A 23,947-nucleotide genomic window follows, 5' to 3' on the forward strand; every position below is an offset into this window, starting at 1 on the left:
AGCAACTCCATAAACCCAGGTGGTGTGGGGGGGATCCACCTTGAGCACCTGCCCATCCACATGAAGTGCGGCTGCCTCGTGGGCCCATCACTATCTGTACACACCCCCCAACTCACATACTTCCTGCCATCTTTTCTCAAGCTGATCTCCTCCCCCAGATGCAAGCTTCCCACATCCAGAAGACACCAGCTGGCTGGGAGACAGCTGCCTCCCGTGGAAGCAGAGTTACTAGGAGGTCTGATCATTACAGGAGTCTCTACAAATCCCATTTCCACCACAGCAGATGGCAGGTAAAAGCTTTATAGATGCAACATGTTACAGAAGGTTTTTAAGGGGTTGCATGAGGGACTCACATTTCACAGGACCCTGTCACCTGCTCCGTCACTGTTCCCCTCCTCCAGGAACCCCGCAAACCTGCCCCCTCTCTTTTGCAGAGCAGCCAGCTTCTCCTTTCTGAAACCCAGGCACCAGAAGAAAGGGAATTTCACCTTCTCCTGAAGGTTTTATTTTATTCTTTATTTTATTTTTATTTTATTATTATCTTTTTTTTGTCTTTTTCCTTTTCTAGGACCGCTTCCCACGGCATGTGGAGGTTCCCAGGCTAGGGGTCTAATTGGAGCTACACCACAGCCATAGCAACATCAGATCCGAGCCACGTCTGCGACCTACACAACAGCTCATGGCAACGCCGGATCCTTAACCCACTGAGAGGGGCCAGGGATCGAACCCACAACCTCAGGGTTCCTAGTCGGATTCATTAACCACTTAGCCATGACGGGAACTCCTATTTTCTTTTATTTTGGAGTTCCCGTCGTGGCTCAGTGGTTAACAAACCCCTCAGGTGTAGCCCCAAAAAGACAAAAGACAAAACAAAAATGCTTTTTAGGGCCAAATTTGCAGCATATGGAAGTTCCCAGGCTAGGAATCGAATTGGAACTACAGCTACCGGCCTACACCACAGACACAGACACAGCCATGCAGGATCCAAGCTGCATCTGTGACCTACACCACAGTTCACGGCAGCGCCAGATCTTTAACCCATTGAGTGAGGCCAGGGTTGAACCCACATCCTCATGGATACTAGTCAGGCTCATTACCACTGAGCCACGACGGGAACTCCTCCTGAAGGTTTTTAACCAAAGCATCGAAGTCTTTTTCCATATCATAAAAGATCCCTTTCCAAGCAAAACTGGCTATATTTCATCTTTTATCTAAGAAATATATACTGAGCATCTATTATTTACCAGACACAATTCTAGGTCCTGAGGCTATGGAAGGAAACAAAAGGACAGACTCTGAGTTTCTGTGGGTTCGGATGGTGTTTAAAATATCATCATGGTAACAATGTGGCAAGGGATTGCTGGATTCCAGAAGCTGCCCAGTGCTTTCCACACATCCTCTTACTTCATTCCTCACAACCTCCTCCTAGGTATTTAATTCCTCTTTGACAGATGAGAAAACGGAGGCTCAGGGAGGTAAATATTCTGGCCAAGACCACACAGCTAGGAAGCAGCAGAGTTTAAATTCAATCCCTGGTCTGTCTGGTTCAAAATTTTACACTTCAGGTTCCCACTGTGGTGCAGTGGGTTAAGAATCCCACTGCAGCGGCTCAGATCACTGCAGAGGTGCGGGTATGAGCCCCAGCTCGGCACTGTGGGTTAAAGGATCTGGTGTTGCTGCAGCTGTGGCACAGGTTACTTCTGCGGCTCAAATTCAGTCCCTGGCCGGGGAACTTCCATATGCCGTAGGTGCAGCCATTTAAAAAAAAAAAAAAAAAAATGTATGCATTTAGGAGTTCTCTTGCGGTGCAACAAGTTAAGGATCCAGCATTGTCCCTGCAACAGCTAGGATCGTTGTTGTGGCACGGGTTCAATCCCTGGCCCAGGCACTTCCACATGCTGCTGGGGGAGCCAAAAAGATTTTTTAAAAGAAAAAGCTCACACTTTTGGTAACAAGGACCTACTATATAGCACAGGAAAATCTACTCAATATGTGTAACAACCTAGATGGGAAAAGAATCTAAAAAAGAATGGATACATGTATATGCATAACTGATTCACTTTGCTGTACACCTGAAACTAACACAACACTGTAAATCAACTATACTCCAATAATTTTTTGTGTGTGTGTGTGTCTTTTTGCCATTTCTCGGGCTGCTCGCATGACATATGGAGGTTCCCAGATTAGGGGTTGAATCGGAGCTGTAGCTGCTGGCCTATGCCACAGCCACAGCAATGCAGGATCCAAGCCACATCTGCAACCTACAACACAGCTCATGGCAATGCCAGACCTTTAAGCCACTGAGCAAGGCCAGGGAACGAACCTGCAACCTAGTCAGATTGGTTCCTAGTCAGATTCATTAACCACTGAGCCACGACGGGAACTCCTTCAATAATTTTTTTTTAAGGTTCACACTTTAACCAGTATGCTCTGGAGTCCACATCAGCCTTCAGTGTCTAGGTACTCAACAGCTCCCTTCTGCCTCTATGATGGACCCCAAAAGCTGCTGCAAACCTTCCTATGATTTTCTATTATGATTTCCCAAAATGTCTTTAAGCCACCTCGATTCTTGCCACAAGGAAGAACTAACGCTTCCTGACCAATCCCTCACGTGTTCTCTCCATGAGGCAGTGCTCTCTCACCCATCTGTCCCCCTAGTTCTCCTCCAGCTGCATCTGACAAAAGATGTCCTTAAACAGTGGATTCAGGAGTTCCCTGGCGGCACAGTGGGTTAAGGATATGGCGTTGTCACTGCCGTGGCTCTGGCGGCTGCTGCAGCGCAGGTTTGCTGCCTGGCCCAAGAACTTCCAGATGCCATGAGCATGGCCAAACAAAATTGCTCATGAGAATAGAGTAACTGCTATATTATTTGTCTCCAAAGCCACGCCAGAATACAAAATTAAAATCACTTTTGAGGTTATTTTTCCAGGCTAAAAAGAAAGTCATCTGGAGTTCCCATCGTGGTTCAGCAGTAACAAACCCGACTAGTATCCATGGGGATGCAGGTTCAATCCCTGGCCATGCTCAGTGGGTTAAGGATCTGGCATTGCTGTGAGTTGTGGTGTAGGTCACAGACATGGCTTGGATCCCGCGTTGCTGTGGCTGTGGCATGGGCCGGCAGCTACAGCTCCGATTCAACCCCTAGCCTGGGAACCTCCATATGCTGTGGGTATGACCCCCCCCCAAAAAAAAAAGAAAGAAAGAAAGAAATAGAAAAAGAAAAAGAAAAAGAAAGTCACCTCCTCCGGGAAGCCCTCCAGCCTCCTTGAATAGAAGTGTGTTTTCCAGCCTGTGTTGCTCACTGCCCTCGTTTTCTACCTTGCCCCCAGGCCTTATCATCATCTCTTTTACATTATGGGCATCTATAAGCAGCCTCTCTGCCCCCTAATAGCGATCACCTCCTTACACAATGCCCAGCTCCACCCGTCGGAAGGCCCCCCACAGCACACATACCACTCTGTCTTGCACAAGCTCTTGCTCAATACATGTCTGCTGAAATAACTCTGTAAGTTCTTTCATTTCTACATATTTCAACAATATTTCCAAAGCCACTGCCTCCAGCCTGGGGCCTGCTTTACCTCTCACCAGAGTCTCCAGGAGCTCCTCACACTCTGTGACTGTTAATTACCCTTATTGGTAGGGAACCAGGTCCCAAATCTCTGTGCTGAGCCCAGATCCAGGGCCAAATCCCCAGGTCTGAAAATCCACATGACAACTGGCTTACGCCACCTGGAGAGCAACCAGGCACCTAAAAGGGAAACTCTTCCCATACCCACCCCATCTCTGTGAAGAGCACCCCCCCCAACCCACCCCACCCACCCTGGTACCCAAGGCAGAAGCCTGGGAACCATCCCTGACTCCTCCCTCTCCCACGCTCCTCCCACTCCCCTGTCAATCACTGAGGACTCTCAACCTCACTCCCTAAATATCCCTCCTGCCTTCCATCCCCCTCTCCTTCCTCACTACCACGCAGGCATCCTCAGGTCCAGCCTGGATCACTACAAACCACCTGCAAACCCCGTCCCCTCCTCCAACCTTGCCTCCTGGAAATTCACCTTTCAGCTGCAGCCAGAGTGGCTTCTAAAAAGGCAAATCTAATCATGTGAGGCTTTACTTTAGGAAAAAAAAAAAAAAGACATCTGGACCCTCAGAATAAAGACTACACTCCTTAGGGAGTTCCCACTGTGGCTCAGTGAGTTAGGAGCCAGACTAGGATCCATGAGGATGCGGGTTCGATTCCTTGCTTTACTCAGTGCATTAAAGGATCCAGCGTTGCCGTGAGCTGCGGTGTAGATGTGGCTGTGGTGTAGACAGGCAGCTGCAGCTTTATGGTTGTGGCTGCGGTGCAGACAGGCAGCTGCAGCTCCAATTCAACCCCTAGCCGGGGAACATCCATAGGCCGCAGGGGCAGCCCTAAATTAAATTTAAAAAAAAAGACTACACTTTTTAATTGGACATATGAGCCATTTATGATCACTTTCCTGCCTTCCTTTTCCCCAACCACCCTCCTTACAAGAACAGACCCTCTGCGCCAGCCAAACCAGACTGATTTGGTTCCTGAATCCCCCTGTGCCTTTGCGTATTCCCTCTGCCTAGAACGCCCTGATCCCTTCCATACCCTCCTTTCCCTCATGAAAGCTCTCACCCTGAAGGCTAGACTTGGACATCTTTCAGCCCCCGAAAGCCTTCCTGATCTCTCAGTTAGGTACCCCCAACTCTGCACGCCACAGGGTCCCACACATAGAGCAACCACAGCATGGAGGCACAGTCTGGGTGCCTGGCTGATTGTTTGCGGGCCTGTATTCTTTCCTAGATGATGCTTTTGTCATGGCAGGAACTTGCCAATCATGATCACTGTTGGACATGCCCCACCACCACCACCACCTGACACAGCAGGTATTCAATTAATACTTCAATGGAGACCAAAATAAGTCATGTGTAGATCGAGGCTTTTGCGAAAACCCTGGATGAAAATCATCTTACGGGGCAATATTTTGAAGCCTGGGAGCTGCCTGGCAAACTGAGATCCTTTATTCAAGTTTTTAAGAAAACTTCACACTGGGAAGAAAGACAAAACAATCCCAGGCAGCGATGCTGGGGTTTAGCTTTGCAGAGTTGACAAGACAGCGTCAAGGACAGCAGAGTCCCTGGCACTCGACTAGAAACTATGGGAATATGAGCTCTCTTTCCCAGGAAAGAGCCAACCTTAAGAACACATGTGGAGCTCCCACTGCAGCACAGCAGAAAGGAGTGCTACTAGTGTCCATGAGGACTTGGGTTCAAACCCTGGCCTCGCTCCATGGGTCAGGGATCCGGCGTTGCCGTGAGCTGTGGTGTAGATCAGACATGGCTCAGATCCTGAGTTGCTGTGGCTGTGGTATAAGCCGGCAACTGTAGCTCTGATTCGACCCCTAGCCTGGAAATTTCCATATGCCATGGGTGCGGCCCTAAAAAGCAAAAAAAAAAAAAAAAAGAAGGAGAAGATAACACACATTGTGGTTAATGAGGGGGCATCCAAGAGTCACCAGGACAGGAGTGAGCATCCATGGCCACAGATGCCCAATGACCAGCCAGGCCTGAGAGCTCCCCCTGTGGGCGTGTCCTGCAGAATGAAAGGGAAAATGATGCCTCTTCCTGGGTAGTGATCCACTGCGACATTCCCAGGGCCAAGGCTAGGGATCCCAGGGGGAGGCACCCAAGACAGAGATTTTATAGGGAGAAAGAGCCCCTAAAGGGACCATTTCAAAGCTTTCCCATTTGGGAGACTTGCCCATCCATCCTCCCTCCCCCTCAGCTCTCAGCATCCTTCCAGAAGCCATACTCCATGCTTTCTGCACTGAGTGCTCAGGATTTGAGGCAAGTCAGAGCATGGCTAAATAGATTTACTCCAAATGTACTCACAGTCAGATGCTGACCTAGAAGACTTTAATCTAATGGGCTGCAAAAAGGTCCATGTGAATAGCCAACCTCGAGAGCCTGCTAAACAGTTTTTCCCAGATCCAGAGGGACGTCTGCTCACTAAAAGAGTAGATGAAATGCAACTAGGTGGGCCTAGGGAGGCTTTGAATTTTAGACTCAGGATCCAGGGATATCACGGTCTATTAGGAAGTAACGAAACAAAGACGACTAATTTATTTTTTTTTTTTTTGACCGCAACTGCGGCAGGTGGAAGTTCCTGGGGCAGGGATTGAACCTTCACCACAGGGGCAACCCAAGCTGCTGCAGTGACAATGCTGGATTCTTAACCCGTTGTACCCCAAGAGAACTCCCAAGATGACTCTTGGAGTCTTGTGCTGGGTCTTGAAACATTAATGAAACATATCATTAAAGGGGAAAAACAGTGGGTTTGCAGGAGGAACACAGAAATGCCGAAGTTCAGTTAAAGACTGGTCATGAAGTCAAAGATTCCCATTCTCCCTGCTTCTGAGCAGAGAGCAGTATGGGACTCACCCACCTGCTCCAAAGAGAGATATAGCCATGTGTTTCACTTTGGCCAACCATACATGTTTGGCAATGATGGGTACTGCCAGGGAGAGCTCCAAGAGCCACTATCAGACATGTTTTCTTTTTTCCTTTTCTTTTTTTTTTTTTTTTTTGTCTTTTTAACCTTTTCTAGAGCCGCTCCCACGGCATATGGAGGTTCCCAGGCTAGGGGTCGAATCGGAGCTGTAGCCACCAGCTTACGCCAGAGGCACAGCAACGCCGGATCCTTAACCCACTGAGCAGGGCCAGGGATCGAACCCACAACCTCGTGGTTCCTAGTCGGATTCGTTAACCACTGAGCCGTGACAGGAACTCCAGGTCCCCTTTTTTCCCTCAATGACCATGGATACATACTTCAAGTTATAGTAAGTGTTGATCAGGTCCCTTTTATGACTACATTGAGCAACCTGTCCCCTCCCACCCTTGCCAAACCATGCTGATCATGGTTGGGATGAGAAATAATGCCAGGAACTACAGTGATGCCAACATTAGCTCCATATTACGAGAAACTCTGTAATGACTACAGCTGTCCCCACATACCACTTTGAGAGCAGTATGTCAGTGACTCCAAACTGGATGGTCACTGCAATCTGTGAAGCATTAGATGGTACAGTGAGTACTTAATCTTTTTTTTTTTTTTTTTTTGGCGCCACGCCCTCGGCATGTGGAAGTACCTGGGACAGGGATTGAACTGTCACCACAGCAGTGACCCAAGCTGCTGCCATGATAACACCAGATCCTGAACCTACGGCACCACAACAGAACTCCTCCTTAAGCTTCTTTTAATAACAATACCACATATCCATCTGAAGAACTATCTCTTTCCCACTCTTGGTCCACATCAGTCAGGTCAAGTCTCTGAATACCAAGAGTGCACAATATTGGCCAATCAGAGCGTTACTTTCTCCCTGCCCCTGTTAGCCAATGCAGAAGCAGTGAGCTACAAGAAAGATGAAGGTCCTCTCCCATGCATGAACTTGAACCTAAAGGAAGTGTGGTTAGGGCTTTCTGCTGCCATCTTGCTGTAGTGAGGGAAGGCTCTCCTGAGAATGGAACCAACAGAGAAGATGTAGAGATAAAATGAGAGAAACCACGTCCTGGTACCATAATGAGCCCCTGGATCAAACTCCACCTGAAGGTAGATCCCCTCAGATTTTTTTCAGCTATACCAAGCAATGAATTTCTTTTGAATTAAACTAGTCACCTGGTACCCCTTTTAACAAGGCACCCCACTCTCCAACTCAAGGAAGGCCCAACCACCCTCATTATTTTATACCCAACCCACTTCATTCATTTAAGTCTCCTGCCTGGATCCTGTAGGATTTGTGTTCAACCCTTTTCTATTTACACATGGGTTCCTAGATACATATAAACATGTCATTTTAATCTGCCAGTGTCCTTCTGGAACATTGAGTGTTAATGTTTTCATGACCTCACATTAGTGTTCCAGGTACCGTAACGCTAAACATCTTGGCTGATAATTCACCATCAACTATCATGTCTCAAAGCTATGAGGTGGGTCCTATTAATGTCCCCATGTGAAATATGAGGAGGCTGGGGCCTAGAAAGACTCCAAGTGCAAGAGCAGTTTTCTTAACCTCTATGCCACAGAGGCACACTGTCTCTATTACCCTGTACTTAGGAGGCAGAAGAATCTGTAGGGTGAACGGGAATATTTCCATCAAATTCTGCAGGACTCTTGAAGGACTGTTTTTGCCCTCTTCCACCCCTCTTCCCTGGACTCTACCCCAAGGCCTGAGGGACCTGCAATGGGCTGTCTCACCCACTCCTCCCCAGGAGTCTGCAGAGAATGCCCCCTCTGCTCCCACACGCCGCTTGACAGCGGAGCTGGCTAACCTTGCCTCCTCACACAAGCCTTTCCAGCAGCTCTGCTTCCCTCTGAAATTACATTAAATCGTTCCATTAGTGTCAAAAAAGGAAGATGCATGATACTTTTATGAATTTCCTTTTTTAAAAAAAGTTATCTTCAGAACTGTGCTCGTGCTGATGGCTTCCAGAAAGCTGGAGGTTATTTGGGGGCAGACTTTATTTGCAGCAAACCACAAAATCGGTCTAAAGGCCAGAGTTTATTCCAGTTGACTTGCCTGAATCAATACAGATGTGATGATGCGAAATCATGGAAGTCGACTTGAATAGACCTTTCTCCAAAGAAGACAACACAAAAAGCCAGGAAGCACATAAAAGATCACTCAGCAGCAGGGAAATGCAAATCAAAACCATAATGAGGTACCTCCGCACCTCCATTAAGATGACGACTATTAAAAAATAAAAAAACAGAAAATAGGGGAGTTCCCATCATGGTGCAGTAGGAACAAATCCGACTAGGATCCATGAGGATGCAGGTTCAATCCCTGGCCTTGCTCAGTGGGTCGGGGGTCCAGTATTGCTGTAAGCTGTGGTGTAGGTCACAGACGCGGCTCGGATCCCATGTTGCTGTGGCTCTGGCTGTGGCTGTGACCAGCAGCTACAGCTCCGATTTGACCCCTAGCCTGGGTATTTCCATATGCTGCAAGTGCGGCCCCAAAAAGCAAAAAAAAAGCAATTCCCTTGTGGTGCAGCAGATTAAGGATCCAGTGTTGTCCCTGATGTAGCCCAGGGTGCTGCTCTGATTCTGCTTTGATCCATGGCCCAGGAACTTCCACAAGCCTCGAGTGCAGAAAAAGAGAAAGGAAAAAGGGAAAAAGAAAAAACAAAACAAAACAGAAAATAACAAGTGTTGCTGGAGAAACTTGGAACTCTTATACCCTGTCGTTGGGAATGCAAAATGCTGCAGTCAGTATGGAAAACTGTAAGGAAAATCCTCAAAAAATTAAAAATGAAATTACCACGGGATTCAGCAATTCCGCTTCTGGGTATAGAAGCAAAAGAATAAAAGCACAGCTGTTACACCCATGTTCACAGCAACATTATTCGCAATAGCCAAAAGGTTTCAGGAGCAACCCCAGCGGCCAACAATGAATGAATGAATGGATGAATGAATGGATAAACAAATTGGGGTGCATCCATACAACAGAATATTATGCAATCTTAGAAAGGAAGCAAATTCTGAGACAGGCTACATCATGGATGACCCTTGAAGACATGATGCTAAGTGAAATAAGCCAGCCACAAAAAAATAACAAATAAGGCACCTGGCGTAGTCCAAACCATGACAACGGAAAGCAGACCTGGGGTGGCCAGGGGCTGAGGGGACAGAGGAATGGGAAGAGGTTGTGTAATGAGTGCAGTCACAGTTCTGCAAGATGAAAAGAGGTCTCTGCACTGAGACATGTAGATTGGACACTGTGGGGAGTTTTGCCACAATTTCTTTAAAAATCACGGAAGCAATGAGATGCTGCTGTATAGCACAGGGAGTTATATCTAGTCACTTGTGATGCAACATGATGGAGCATAATGTGAGAAAAAGAATGTGTGTATATGTGTGTGTGTGTGAGAGAGAGAGAGACTGGGTCACTTTGCTTACAGTAGAAAAATGACAGAACACTGTAAACCAACGTTAATGAAAAAAATAAAAAATCATTAAAAAATAAAATACAAATCATGGAAGTCAATTAAGCAGTCTCTCTTTATGATAAAATGGTACAACACAGCAAGGACCTGGGGAGCGCTTTGCTGATGCCCTGTGGTATAGACGGGGTTGGGTTGGAGTTGGAGGAGGCGGAGGGGAAGCTGGCGGCAGAGCCTTGGAAGCAAATTCCCAAGGAGACTCTGTTCTAAATACCAAAGGCTGGGAGGCTCAGAAATCTTGTGGGAGCCTCTGCAGCTCCCCCACACTCGCACGTTAAGGGAAGAGAGATATTAAGTAGACCAAAGGCGCAGCCAAGAAACATCAGGAGGGCAGGAGAGGGGCTGCCAGTTTTTGAGTTTTTTGAGACAGAGAGGGAGGGATGGCTTAAGGGAGATTGACAAAGGAACACACAAAGATGAAGCTGTCCCCTTTATCCCCCGCTCCCTCAATCCCCTGCCACGTCCGGGTATTTATGCTGAGAAAGCAAATTTCTAGAGATCTAAACTTGTTTTCTCCTCCTTTAGTCAGACTGAAACTCGTGAAGAGAGAAATACTCAAACTCTTGCAAAATCCATCCCAGCGATCGATATTGGACGGAGACCATCTTTGCAAGGAATAGGAAAAAGGAAAAGCCCCTTTGTGCATTCATTCATTCAAAAGTACTTCTTATCTCCAGCTACAAAGCTGGAGATAGATGATCTCTGTCCAGTGGAGAAAACAGACAAAAATTAGTCACGTTCGTTTGGTAAGAATAATTATAAAGCTACATGTACAGAAAGTGCTATGAAGGAAACAAACTTGCCACACTGAAGAAGAAAAAGAGGGGGTTCCTTCTTGCAGCAGATCTGCTAGGTGCACAACCAATGTCCATCTCCCCTTTCTTCTTACTAACAGAACCCTGATATTGTTCAAAAAAATAGTCTAACCTCAGCCACCCTTTCAGCTCTGACAAATAAAGATATAGATGGATTCCTCGGGAAGAATACCACTCCCTCTTCTCAAGTAAGTAAGACAGAGCCTTGCAAGGAAAAGTTTTATAGCTCTTTCGTCTTCAGCATGCCTGGAACATAGATTAAATGCTTGGCGGTTCTGCAGCCATTATGTGACCATGAAAAAGAAAACTATCTGCATAGGCTGGTGGAACAGAAAGAAAAAGGAACCTAAGTCCTTAAAAGCATCATTTTATCTGCTCTACAAGTTCTAGTTTACCTACATTCTTACCTGCCCTTTTTTTTTTTTTTCTTTTTGCTTGATCCTACTTCCTCATGTCTGCAATGCTGATATGTTGTTTTTGTGTAATAATAAAAACTAATAAAATATACTATACCAGTCCCTTGGGATAGACCATAATAGAAGATAACATAAGAAAGGAAATATGTATATTTATTTATTTATTTATTTATTTATTTATTTATTTATAACTGGGTCACTTTGCTGTATGGCAGAAATTAGCACAACATTGTAAATCAACTAAAATTTTTAAAAAAGAAAGAAAAAAGAAATATAAAGCCATAGAGTTATCTAGCAGAGATCATGAAAATACACTTAAGAATTCTATCCAGTATTTTTATCAGACTCCAAGAAATTTTGGAGATTTTTTTTTTTCAGATGTTTCCATGACTCTGTTCTAACATACACCTCAGTATTCAAAGCATTTTCACATAGTATCTTCTCAGATATTTGATAAGTAATGTTATTAGTTTTGGTTTCAGATGTATCCTAGGAAACATTCCAAAAGTAAGAGAGCTACAGTTTCTTTCTTCCAGAAACAACTTTCCCTGAGAATCCTCAACAATTTATATCCCTTACATCACACTGTGATTCAGGCTTAGAAATATATTTGACAGATAATATCTCTAAACAGATAACGTGTAAATTTATGCAACAAAATGAAGGCCTCACCATTAAAAAATATTTACCTTAGAAGGTTCAAAAAAAAAAAAAAAACTAGGTCTACATGAAATCCCTAAAGAGGGAGTTCCCTTTGTGGCTCAGCAGTTAATGAACCCGACTAGGATTCATGAGGATGTGGGTTTGATCCCTGGTCCCGCTCAGTGGGTTAGGGATCTGGCATTGCCGTGAGCTCTGGTGTAGGTTGCAGATGTGGCTAGGATCCCAAGTTGCTGTGGCTGTGGTGTAGACTTCCATGTGCCTTGGGTATGGCTCTGAAAAGGGACCAAAAAAAAAAAAAGAAAGAAAGAAAGAAAGAAAAGAAATTCCTAAAAAGGTAGACTGGAAACATTTTCAAGCCATGACAGGTGCATTAGGATACTTGAGTAGCCGAACGATGCTCAAAGCACAACATCATACAGATCTTTAATCATGAAAGTGTTAAGGCTAGGAGTTCCCACAGTAGAGCAGTAGGTTAAGAATCCGACTGCAGTGGCTGGGGTCACTGAGGACACACAAGTTCAATTCCCAGCCGGGTGCAGTGGGTTAAAAGATCTGGTGTAGCCATAGCTGTGCCATAGGTTGCAGCTGCAGCTTGGATTCAATCCCTGGCCCAGGAACTTCCATATGCTGTGGATGCAGCCATTAAAAAAAAAAAAAAAAAAAAAAAAAAGTATTAAGACTATAAACTTCTAAGTACAGCACTGGCTGACCTCTTAAATTCCTTTCTTTTTTTTTTTTTTTTTTTTTTTTTTGTCTTTTGTAGGGCTGCACCTGGGGCATATGGAGGTTCCCAGACTAGGGGTCTAATCAGAGCTGTAGCCGCCAGCCTACACCACAGCCACAGCCATGCCAGATCCAAGCCACATCTGCCACCTACACCACAGCTCACGGCAACGCTGGACCTTAACCCACTGAATGAGACCAGGGATCGAACCTGCAACCCCATGGTTCCCAGTCAGATTCGTTAACCACTGCACCACGAAGGGAACGCCTCTTATGTTCTTTTTTTTAAAACAGCACTCCATCCTTCGTCATGTATAGCCTCTCTGTAATTACAGTTAGGTGTCCTATTTGATGCAACAGCCATTGAAGACTGTAACTTTTAATTGCTTGATAGTTAAGTCTGGCTGGATGTTTGCTTCCTTCCAACCCCACAAGGTGACCCCCTAGAGAATAAGTTTTTACTCCTGACCTGATTCTACTCAATAATGAAACCTTGGGTCACGTGGCATGGACAGAAAGAGAAGGAGCCTCTTCTGGTGGAAATAGCCAAACTCCTCAATTCCTGGGTTTCCCCATAGAAACCCTCTCATCTTCTCCGGGACCACCCCTCCTTCACATCCTTGAGCGCTTCCTCCCATCCCTCCAAGTGTGAGGAATGCCCCATCTCTGAGTCACATCCCCCCTCCTGTTTGGAGAGTCATGAGATTCACTGATGGATACAAAATGATCCCCACCTTGGAAGGCTTTCACTGCCTTGCTGACAAAGCCCATTTGGTAAGACACCCATATTTTCCTCGCATCACACCGACTGGACACTCTCCTCAACATATTCAAGACACTTGGATGTTTTCCAAGACATATTCAGACACCAGGAACAACAACAAAGTCAGCTGGGAAACCCTTGGGTGTGTCGATCACATGACTTCCATCTGGAGGCCAAGGATGGTTCTTTCTCGCTTTGAATCAGCTTCGTGAGATCACGTCCCCTCTGACACCCCTCAACCTCTGGCCAGCCAGGGCAAGAAACATCCGATCCTCTCTCTGGGCTTCTGCTGAAATATTTTCTCCACCAAGTATAAAGGAAGGTCAGTGCCTCGGTTTTAAATGGGGTCCATCTGGAGAACGGCAGATAAGTCACAAATGGCCTTGCGCCAGTGACCGCCACCTGGCATGTGGCTCACCAGCTCTGCGCTTTGTCTCTGTCACTCAGATCCATCCAGGCCAATCCCATTCTTAATCTGGACCCGAGGTCCCTCCTGATTCTTGAATGGGCATCCTTCCTTTAGCTGTCCCCTGGCCAGACCATATGGACCAGGAGCTGGGACAAAAACCACAGGCAAGGTGTCTCTAGGTGAATACATGCCAATTTTAAAAACACACCAAGGAAGCGCATACCAGGGACCATGATGCAGTCATAAAAGAGAAAAAGGACATCCTTATATGGAACAAACTCCGAGGTAGATTTAATTAAAAAGCAAGGTAAGCTAACATTTGAATGTGTGTGTGTGTGTGTTGGGGTGAGAAAATAAATGTATGTGATTGCATGTGTATTATGGACTACTTCCAAAGTATACTTAAGAAATTTGTTGGAGTTCCTGTCGTGGCGCAGTGGTTAACGAATCTGACTAGGAACCATGAGGTTGCGGGTTCGGTCCCTGGCCTTGCTCAGTGGGTTAACGATCGGGCGTTGCCATGAGCTGTGGTGTAGGTTGCAGACGCAGCTCGGATCCTGTGTTGCTGTGGCTCTGGCGTAGGCCAGTGGCTACAGCTCCTATTCAACCCCTAGCCTGGGAACCTCCATATGCCGCGGGAGCGGCCCAAGAAATAGCAAAAAAGACAAAAAAAAAAAAGAAAAAGAAAAAAGAAATTTGTAATGTTGTTACTCTAAGGAAATAAACTGAATGGTCAAGGACTCAGGATAGGGGAGAGATTTTTCAAGGTAAACCCTGCCATACCTTTTACATTTTGAACCAGTGAGTATCTATAACTATTAGAAGTTTAATTTAAACATTCCCAAAGAGATCAGAGCTACAGTCATATGTGAGAAGACAACGATGCCTGATAGAAGATGCCACTGATCTTTATTTCTTGTCTTGCGAAGATGGAAAGCAGATGTCAGAGTAATGTTTTAATTTTGGTTTCTAATTTTAATTTTTTTTGTCTTTTTGTCTTTTTAGGGCCACACCGTGGCATATGGAGGTTCCCAGGCTAGGGGTCGAATCGGAACTGTTACTGCTGGCCTACGCCAGAGCCACAGCAACACCAGATCCGAGCCACAACCTGCACCACGGCTCACAGCAACGCCGGATCCTTAACCCACTGAGCGAGGCCAGGGATTGAACCCACCACCTCACGGTTCCTAGTCGGATTCGTTTCTGCTGCGCCACAATTGGAACTCCTCTAATTTTAATTTAAATGCATATAAATGTTGATTAAAATCTGCAAGACTGTAAACCAACATGTCAACAATTTTCTTTTTCTTTTTCCTGAGTAATGGACCTACCAAGGATTTTTATTTTCTTCTCCTGGTATAGCTTCATTTTTTAATTGTTCTGTAATAGGCAAGCATTTGAGAATTCTTCCAATAATGTATACTTTTGTTGTATACATGCCACTCCTTCCTAGGCAAGGCCGGGGTTCCGACACCACAGGACCTCACCGTGAATGCCTTATCTGGAGGGATGGCAGAAGGGCCGCCAGGAAACATCCCCTTGGCCAGAAGCAGAGCGAGGGAGGCAGGATTTTTAAAGGCAGCGCTGTAAACCTCAGCATAAAATAAGCAGCCAGGCTCTCATTTCAGCCATGTAAACAGTAATGTGTATTCATTAAAACTGCATTAGTCTAAGGAGTCCCCGGAGATCCCGGCCGGGGGTTGGGGAAAGAGGCTGCCGATTGCACCTGCTGTTTCCTAAGGCAATGCAAGCACATCCCAGCCAGGGAAGGGCCCCCCCAGAGGGGCTTCGTGGTTCTCCTCTGTCCTGTTAAAGGTAAACAAAACAGAAAAAGGTAGCATCCAGGACCCCCGACATCTGCCTTGCCTGGCCTCCAACCTTTGCTTTAAATGGTACTCGAGAAAAACCTATGCTTGAAAGTTGAGGCCTGTGTGTTCCCGTCACGGCTCAGTGGAAATGAATCTGACTAGTATCCATGAGGATGCAGGTGCGATCCCTGGTCTCGCTCAGTGGGTTAAGGATCCGGCACTGCCATGAGCTGCGGTGTGGGTCGAAGACGCGCCTGGGATCTGGTGTTGCTGTGGCTGTGGTGTACCTGGCAGCGATAGCTCCGATTGGAACCCTAGCCTGGGCACCTCCCTATGCCATGGGTGCGGCCCTAACACAAAAACAAAAGCAAAAAAGTTGAGGCCTGTTGTTCTCATTGTGGTTCAGCAGGTTAAGAAGCCAGTGTTGTCGCTGCAACTCAGTGAGGATGCAGGTTTGATCCCTGGCCTCGTGCAGTGCATTAAGGATCTGGCAATGCCATGGCTGTGGCATAAACCTGTAGCTGCAGCTCCAATTTGACCCCGGCCCAAGAACTTCCACATGCTGCAGGTGCAGCCATAAAAAAAAAAAAAGAAAAGAAAAGAAAAGTTGAGGCCTGGTGGCCGCCCCCAGCATGGCCCACTGCAGAGGTGACCTGGACCACAAATAGACCATCACAGGTGGGTTCCTGGCCGTCCCCTAGAGCCCAGCCATCACCTGAACGTGTGACACCTGGCAAGCAGAAGAGTTATAACCAATACGCAGTGAGAGTCATTGTTCTAAGGGCTGGCCAAATCTCAACCCATTTAAACCTCCCCACGTATCCACCCGTCCCCATTATGGATAAAGCACATGAGGCCCAGAGAAGCTAAATAATCTGCCCAAGGATACCCAGGCACATGGCGGTGTCCAGACTTGGAAGCTAGTCTCACTCCAGATCCCATAACCTTGGTTGCAAGATGCTTCTGCTTCTCCCAAACCTTGACAAGCATCCAGCTCAAACCAGAGCTTGCAGATGGTGACCCATGACCCTTCACCAGGGACCCTTCTGGAAAGCTCATGACAAAAGGAACCATGGGGATCAAATCCACACTTGCCAAAGGGGGGCCGCTTTGGACCCCTTGTGTAGATTAAGTAACTGAGGCTGACAGGCTTGGGTCGATTTCCATGTCCTGGGGGTGGGGTGACCTTCCCAGCCCCTTGATGGAGATAAGCCACCCTCTGCCCCAGGGAGGGGGTGCCCCAAGGGGGCACAACTTACGCTAAGGAAACCCAGAAGAGTGGCAACCGCCTGGGATGCAGAGAACACCGTTTCCCTCTCACTCCCAGGGCCCAAAGCCAAAAAGCACCTGCGCAGCAATTCTGAAATAAGTGGCATCGAGATAGAGCCAGAAGATTCCAAGAGATGCTCCCAACCCTCCCCCACGGAGCCCGAAAAATCAGAAGTGCTTCCTTCCCCAGAGGTGGGAGGCGCCCAGCAGCTTCATGCTTCCTCCTCCCTCTGCTAAGATAACTCCATCTAGAGCTTTCAAGGTTAGCCAGGCTGACGTTAACTGTTTTTGTCACATCCTGCTCTTCTCCCACACTCCCAAATGACTTCCCGAAAGCCTGGGGAGGGAGACGCTGAGCTTCACAGCTCCAGGGCTGCTTTGCTCCAGAGCTGAGGGCTCAGCTCCAGGGACCCCCCACAGGGACTGCCCCTTCCCCCCAGTCCCGGGGACGGAGGTTAGGTGATCTCACCCATGGCTCCAGGTCACTGGCCACCAGATCTAGGCTGGGCCCATCAGGTGCTTGCACAGACTTTAGATGGAAGCTGAGATGCAAGGGGACGAGGGACCCCAGGCAGCTGTGAGATGTCATCGCCCCTCAAACACCAGAGGGAAAGGCAAGGAAAGCAGGTGGACCCAGAAGTGAGAAGGATGAACACAGTCAAGGAGGAGAGAGAGAAGAGATGCAGGGTCTCAACAGCCATCCAGCTCCCAATACTCCTCCCAGACAAAAAAAATAAAATAAAAAATAAAAGGGAGTTCCTGTCATGGCGCAGCAGAAACGAATCCGACTAGGAACCATAAGGTTGAGGGTTCGATCCCTGGCCACACTCAGTGGGTTAAGGATCCAGCGTTGCTGTGAGCTGTGGTATAGGTTGCAGGCACAGCTCGGATCCTGCGTTGCTATGGCTGTGGTGTAGACCAGCATCTGTAGCTCCGATTCGATCCCTTGCTTGGGAACCTCCACATGCCATGGGTGCAGCCCTAAAAAGAAAATTAAAAAAACAAATCCTCTTCCCTCCCTTCAGCCAGGCTGACCTTCCTCTTAGACCCAAGCAACATCCCTGGGTTCTTATACTAGATTCCCCTTCCAGCATTAGCCGACTGGAACTGGTTTGTTTCTTGCAACCAAAAAAGATGAACTAACACACACACACACACACACACACACACACACACACACACACTCACACACTCCCTCTCTCTCCTGGGACGTGAAAGCCTCTGGCTAATACACCCCAAACAGCTGGACTCCAGTTAACGGAAGGGTAAGCCACAAGCCAACAGTAACAGAAACACGGCGAGAGCAAACACTGGAGCTGGCCGCCCACTGAGGGCAGGTGCCAAGAAAGGTCCAGTGAGCAGGTGCCTGTTCAGCACCTCTCCAGCAAGGGGACCAATGGGCCATTCAAATACAGAACCTGCCATCAGGAGCTTGTGGTGGAGGGAAAAGATCCACCAGCAAAGCCATTAGTGAGAAAGAAGAGGGGGAATGCAAGTTAAGGCTTAAACTGGAAGTGCTCAGCAACAGGCTGGTTCTGAGAAGCCTAGTTCTCTGCGGGAGACAAAGGGTGGACCACATCCCAGGCCAGCCAATGCCAGCACTTTTGAGGAAGCAGAGCTTCTTAGGGACAATGAGAACACTGGGTACACTGAGCCTCCCAGAAAAGGAAGGACATGTGGCTGGGGACACAAGTGGTAGACAGCGCATGGAGAGGTCCCATCTCGGGGAGCGGCCACCCTCCCACCTCTAGACGCCGCTGTCACAATAGCCAGTATATCCACACCCCATCGGCAACACGATGCATACTTTTCTTTTTTTTTTGTCTTTTTGACTTTTCTAGGGCCACTCCCGCAACACATGGAGATTCCCAGGCCAGGGGTCGAAATTGGAGCTGTAGCCACTGGCCTACGTCAGAGCCACAGCCACATAGGATCCGAGCCCTGTCTGCGACCCATACCACAGCTCTCAGCAACACCAGATCCTTAACCCGCTGAGCAAGGCCAGGGATCGAACCTGCAACCTCATGGTTCCTAGTCAGATTTGTTAACCACTGCACCACGACAGGAACTTCTGCATATTTTTCTTTTAACTGACTTTTTTAACTTAACATGTTATTTAAATGGAAATGGTCTGCAAAAGTTAAACAGAGAACATAAATCCAGGAGATGCTGTCGTGGCTCAGCGGTAACGAAATCAACTAGAATCCATGAGGACCGGGGGGGTTCGATTCCTGGCCTCGCTCAGTGGGTTGAGGATCCGGCGTTGCCATGAACTGCGGTGTAGGTCCAAGATGCGGCTCGGATCTGGTGTGGCTGTGGCTGTGGTGTAGGCTGGCAGCTGTAGCTCCAATGCAACCCCTAGCCTTGGCACAGCCATATGCCGTAAGTGCGGCCCTAAAAAGCAAAAATAAAGCCAAACAAAACAAACAGAAAACATATCAAAGGGCCCAACAATTCCACGGCTAGGTGAACACTCAAGAGAGCTGAAAACACGGTCACACAAAAACTTACATCACAATAGCCAAAAGGTGGAAACACCCTACATGTCCATCCACTGATGAACGGATGAATAAAATTTTTGTGTTTATTTTATTTTTGATTTATAGTTGACTTACATTGTTGTGCCAATTTCTGCTGTACAGCAAAGTGACCCAGTCATTCATATATATATACACACACCCCCATACACATCCCCTAGAGCCTAGTGGTGTGAGATGAACACCCTAAGGACATGCTGGAGGGGGTGGAGGTGGGAGATGGGGGTGGGCCCCCCGAATGGGGGTGACACTGTGCTGCTCGTTGTCACCTTCCTTTTGCACACCGTCCTGCTGTGGGGTTGTTCTGCATTGCATAGGTGAGGGGTGTTCTGAAATAAAAGGAAACCCAAACCCCCCTAGCAAGACATCCTGAGTCTGGCTCTCGGTCTCCCATCAGAAGCTACATCACCTGCTGGAGCCACGCCTGGGGAGGATGTGCGTAGGTCCAACATGCTCCACACAGGTGCCTGTGCCAAGTGGTCCACCTGCCGGAGCCACCCTCCTCCCACTCTCTGTCTGGCCCATCACACTCAGTGGGACCCCCTTTTTCAGATCACTTTTACCCACCCCCACCCCCACCCCACACGATAAGAGTCATCCCTCCTCTGCAGTTCCCATGAGCAATCTGGACCCCACTCCTAACTGGCTCAACTCCAGAGCCACTGTTCACACCCCAGCCAGTTCTCTTTTTTTTTTTTTTGTCTTTTTCTTATTTCTTGGGCCGCTCCTGCGGCATATGGAGGTTCCCAGCCTAGGGGTCGAATCGGAGCTGTAGCCACCAGCCTACGCCAGAGCCACAGCAACTCGGGATCCGAGCCGCAGCTGCGACCTGCACCACAGCTCATGGCAACGCCGGATCCTTCACCCACTGAGCAAGGGCAGGGACCGAACCCGCAACCTCATGGTTCCTAGTCGGATTCGTGAACCACTACACCACGACGGGAACTCCCCCAGCCAGTTCTCTTGTTTCATCCTTCTCCCAAGCTCTAAAGATTTCACCCGCCCCTCCTTCCTCTTCCCTCTCACGCTCACATCTATCTACCTCTTCAATACGGAATTTCTCTCCCCACCTGCCCCCTGCAATCTCCCACACACAGGACCCTTGTACCCCTAAAACAATAGACAGATACACTCTCCCATCACAAAACTTCTGCCACCTCGGGTTTCAGAGTCACTGCTCCTGCACACCTGGCCAGGTGAGGCCCTTTGCCCGGGGCTGCACTTGGTGGGGGAGAGGTTCAGGCTGGGCCCAAGGAGTCCTGGGAGATTCTCTGCAGAGCCTGGAGGGGGGGTGTGACTGGGGCCTGTAGCCTCTGAGATAGGAAGGCACTTCCCCTCCCTGGCTCCTAGCCGTCTGGTGCCCTTGATACCTCGGATGACAGACTCTCAGAGCAAGAAAGGGCTTAACATGCATCTAATCATGAGCCTGCTCAACCCAGTTCTGATAAAGCAGTGGTTCTTAACTAGAGGCAATCTGGGGCCCCCTGGGGACATCTCTGAATTTCATAACTTGGGGGGAAGGGTTAAAATTGGCATCTTGTGGGTAGAAGTCAGGGTCATTACCAAACAGCCAACAGTACCCAGGACAGCACTCCCATAAAAGTTAATCTGCCCAAGACATCAAGAGTGCCCAGGCTGAGCAGTCTTGCTCTAACTCAACCCCTCCCACCCATGGGAACTCACTGTCCCCTTCCCGCCCCGGGCAGACAACCCACTGCACACCGCGTGTCCAGCTGAATCATGGTGGGTTTGGGTTCCACGTCCGCCCTGAGGTCCAGGCCTCTGCCTCTGCTCAGCTGAAACCTTCGAAAATAATCCCTGCTGTCCAGTTGACTCCGGAGGCGCTCAGAAAATGAGTATCAAATCCCTCCTCCACCATTTAATATATGATAAAGGCGGCATTTCCATTCTGTGGGAAGCAATGGATTCTTCAATAAAATGGCACTGGGACAACTGGCTGGCCATCTGGTAGAAAATAAAGCTCGATCCTCACCTCCCTCCTAAAACCAAAATAAATTCCAGATGGATTAAAGATTGAAATGCAAAAAAAAAAAAGTTAAAGTAGTAAAAGAAAACATGAGAGACCTGCTCAATAATCTCATTGCAGAGGGAGGCCTTTCAAGCAAGACACAAGATGCAGAATCCGTGAAAGAAAAGATTCAGCAATTTGGCTGGATAAGAAATGTTAAAACATCTACAGAGGAAAACAATTCCATAAGAAATGGAGTTTTTCGAAGATAGACAACCAATTTTATATACTATACTCTCATGTTATATTCCACATAAAATCCATGTCAGGCTAACAGACATGTCCTTTCATAAATAAAAACCTCTCAAAAATCAATACAAAAGTGGCGGGGGCGGGCAAGCAAAGGACAAAAGGCAGTTCACAGAACGAACGACAGAGTTTTCACACACAAAAAGGTCCTCATGAACAAGCAAAGGCAAATTAAGGAGAAAGCGAGATATTGGTTTTTCCACTGATCAGAATGGCAAAATGAAAAAGTCTGATCCTGTTCTGGGCTGGTAAGGATCTAGGGAGAAGCTGCCTGATGGAAGAGCAAAACAGGCCCACTAGGGAAAGAAAGTCAGCAGCCTCAGTCCACATTTTTAAAGCCCACACCCTCTGCCCAAAAGATCCCAATGCCGTAACTCTCCTTGCACATGTATCCAGCCACACAAGTAAACACAGAGAGGAATGCGCATTACCGTATTGTCTGTAATAGCAGGAGACGGTCACCATGCCAATGCCCACGGTCAAAGGACAACCGTTTCCTCCCAGCGAATACTCTGAAACCCTTAGAAAGAACTGGGGCAGCTCTATCTACCAATCCCATGAGACTGCAAACCATGAGGAAAAGTAATACATTAAACAGAATTACATTTCCAAGTATGCAGAGAAAAACAAGTGGGTGCATTCAGTCACTTATTCAACTATTTTTTTTTTCTTTTTATGGCTATACCTGCCTATGGAAGCTCCCAGGCCAGGGGTCCAATTGGAGCTGCCGCTGCCAGCTGGCACAACAGCCACAGCCACAGCCACAGCAACGCCAGATCCTAGCCTTGTCTGCAAGCTACACCACAGCTCATGGCAACGCCAGATCCTTAACCCACTGAGCAAGGCCAGAGATCAAACCTGCATCCTCATGGATTCTAGTCGGTTTCTTAACCTGCCGAGCCACAACGGGAACTCCTCAACCAATATTTATGAAGTACCTACAACAGGCCAGGTTCTGTTCTAGATGCTGGAAACTCCCCACAAGAGTGAGTCTATCAAAGTCTGAGTGGGTTGCACAAGCTTGGAAAATTACTAGAAAGAAACACAGGAAACTGATAACAGGGGAGGCTCTCAGTTGTCAAATTTGGTAAATAAAACTACAGGATACCCAGTCATCTTTGAATTTCATAGAAACAATGGATGATTTTGTAGTGTAAATGTGTCTTCTGCAATATTGGGGGCATACTTACACTAAAAAAAATATTCTCTGTTTATCCAAACTTGAGATGTCACTGGGCATCTCTCTAACTGGGTAACGCTATTTTAGAAGTGCAGGGGGGAGGGGGTGAAGCACCCAGGGGAGAAGGGAGATTTCCTTCATGCTACTGTATGTGGAGATGCAATGCACCGTTGGGAATTATAATCGAGCATATGCATTGCTTTTATTTTTAAAACTGACACAAATGAGTAAGACGAGAGAAAAAATTCCACGGACGCAAAGCAAGGCCCAAACTGCCTGAGCTGCAAAGTGCATTCCTGGCCAGCGAGGTCCTGGCCCTCCGAGTCAGCCTGGCAGCCCCACAGCCACATTCCAGGGCCGGCTGCTTCTCTAAATGGAAGCGCTCCGCTCCATCCCACACCCAGGCAGCGAGAGTTAGGGAGCAGAATTCCGAGCCGTGCTTTTTTTTTTTTTTTTTTTTTTTTTAAAAAAAAAAGGCCCAATGCAAAGACACAAATGTAGAAAACAGGGGGGAAACGAAGTAGAAACTAGCCTTTTCCAAGAGAACAGAGTGAAGTAAAATGTCACTTTTCTTCAACAGCCGGTTTTAAGGATCTCTTGAGCCCCTCGGATCACCTCCAATTGGCCTTACCTCTTTCTTCGGTGAGCTTTTATCCCTCAAAGAGGGAAAGTGTGTTTTATGTAAAGATCCCCACCCCTCCACGTTTATGGCCCAAATCTCTTTTGAGGACTAACCACGACAACTGAGATCTCTGCAACACTCACTCAATGCCAGGCACTTTTCTAAGCATCTTCACCCACATTAACTCATTTAATTATCTCAGCAATAAGGGGGATGTTCTTATTATCCCTCTTAAGCAGAAACAGAGACACGGAGGGCTCAGTAATTTAATGAAGATCACGCAGCGGATAAGCTGAAGGCTTGGGATTTCAACCCAGATGAATGTGACCCCAGAGTCTGCACCCTTTACTCCGGGCCAGGCCTGTCATGGGGGTAAACTAGACAGACACACTCCTGCCTTCTGGTTTGTGAGAGAATCTGATCCTCCACAGGAAACAGACAAGCCAATGGCTG

The 23,947-nt window shown here is 47.5% G+C and overlaps 1 protein-coding gene and 1 long non-coding RNA gene across 19 annotated transcripts in view; both read right to left on the bottom strand.

The window, feature by feature from the left end:
- PRKCB (protein kinase C beta) overlaps positions 1 to 23,947 on the bottom strand; it is a 386,628-nt gene that overhangs the window by 288,746 nt on the left and 73,935 nt on the right. The gene's annotated exons all lie outside the window — the stretch shown is intronic.
- LOC146404495 (uncharacterized) lies at positions 15,098 to 23,348 on the bottom strand. 2 transcript variants are annotated; one of them, XR_014840545.1, is made up of 2 exons: positions 22,350 to 23,348; positions 15,098 to 17,665 (listed from the first exon to the last, which is right to left on the bottom strand). It is a non-coding gene; the product is annotated as an uncharacterized LOC146404495 (long non-coding RNA). The 2 variants fall into 2 exon arrangements; XR_014840544.1 differs by lacking the exon at positions 22,350 to 23,348 and adding an exon at positions 20,344 to 21,085.

This window comes from Sus scrofa, chromosome 3 (genome assembly GCF_054392235.1).
Source record: "Sus scrofa isolate SSC_HxYL_T2T_F1_AM1 chromosome 3, Sscrofa_HxYL_maternal_Yorkshire_Landrace_v2.0, whole genome shotgun sequence".
Taxonomy (NCBI): Eukaryota; Metazoa; Chordata; class Mammalia; order Artiodactyla; family Suidae; genus Sus; species Sus scrofa.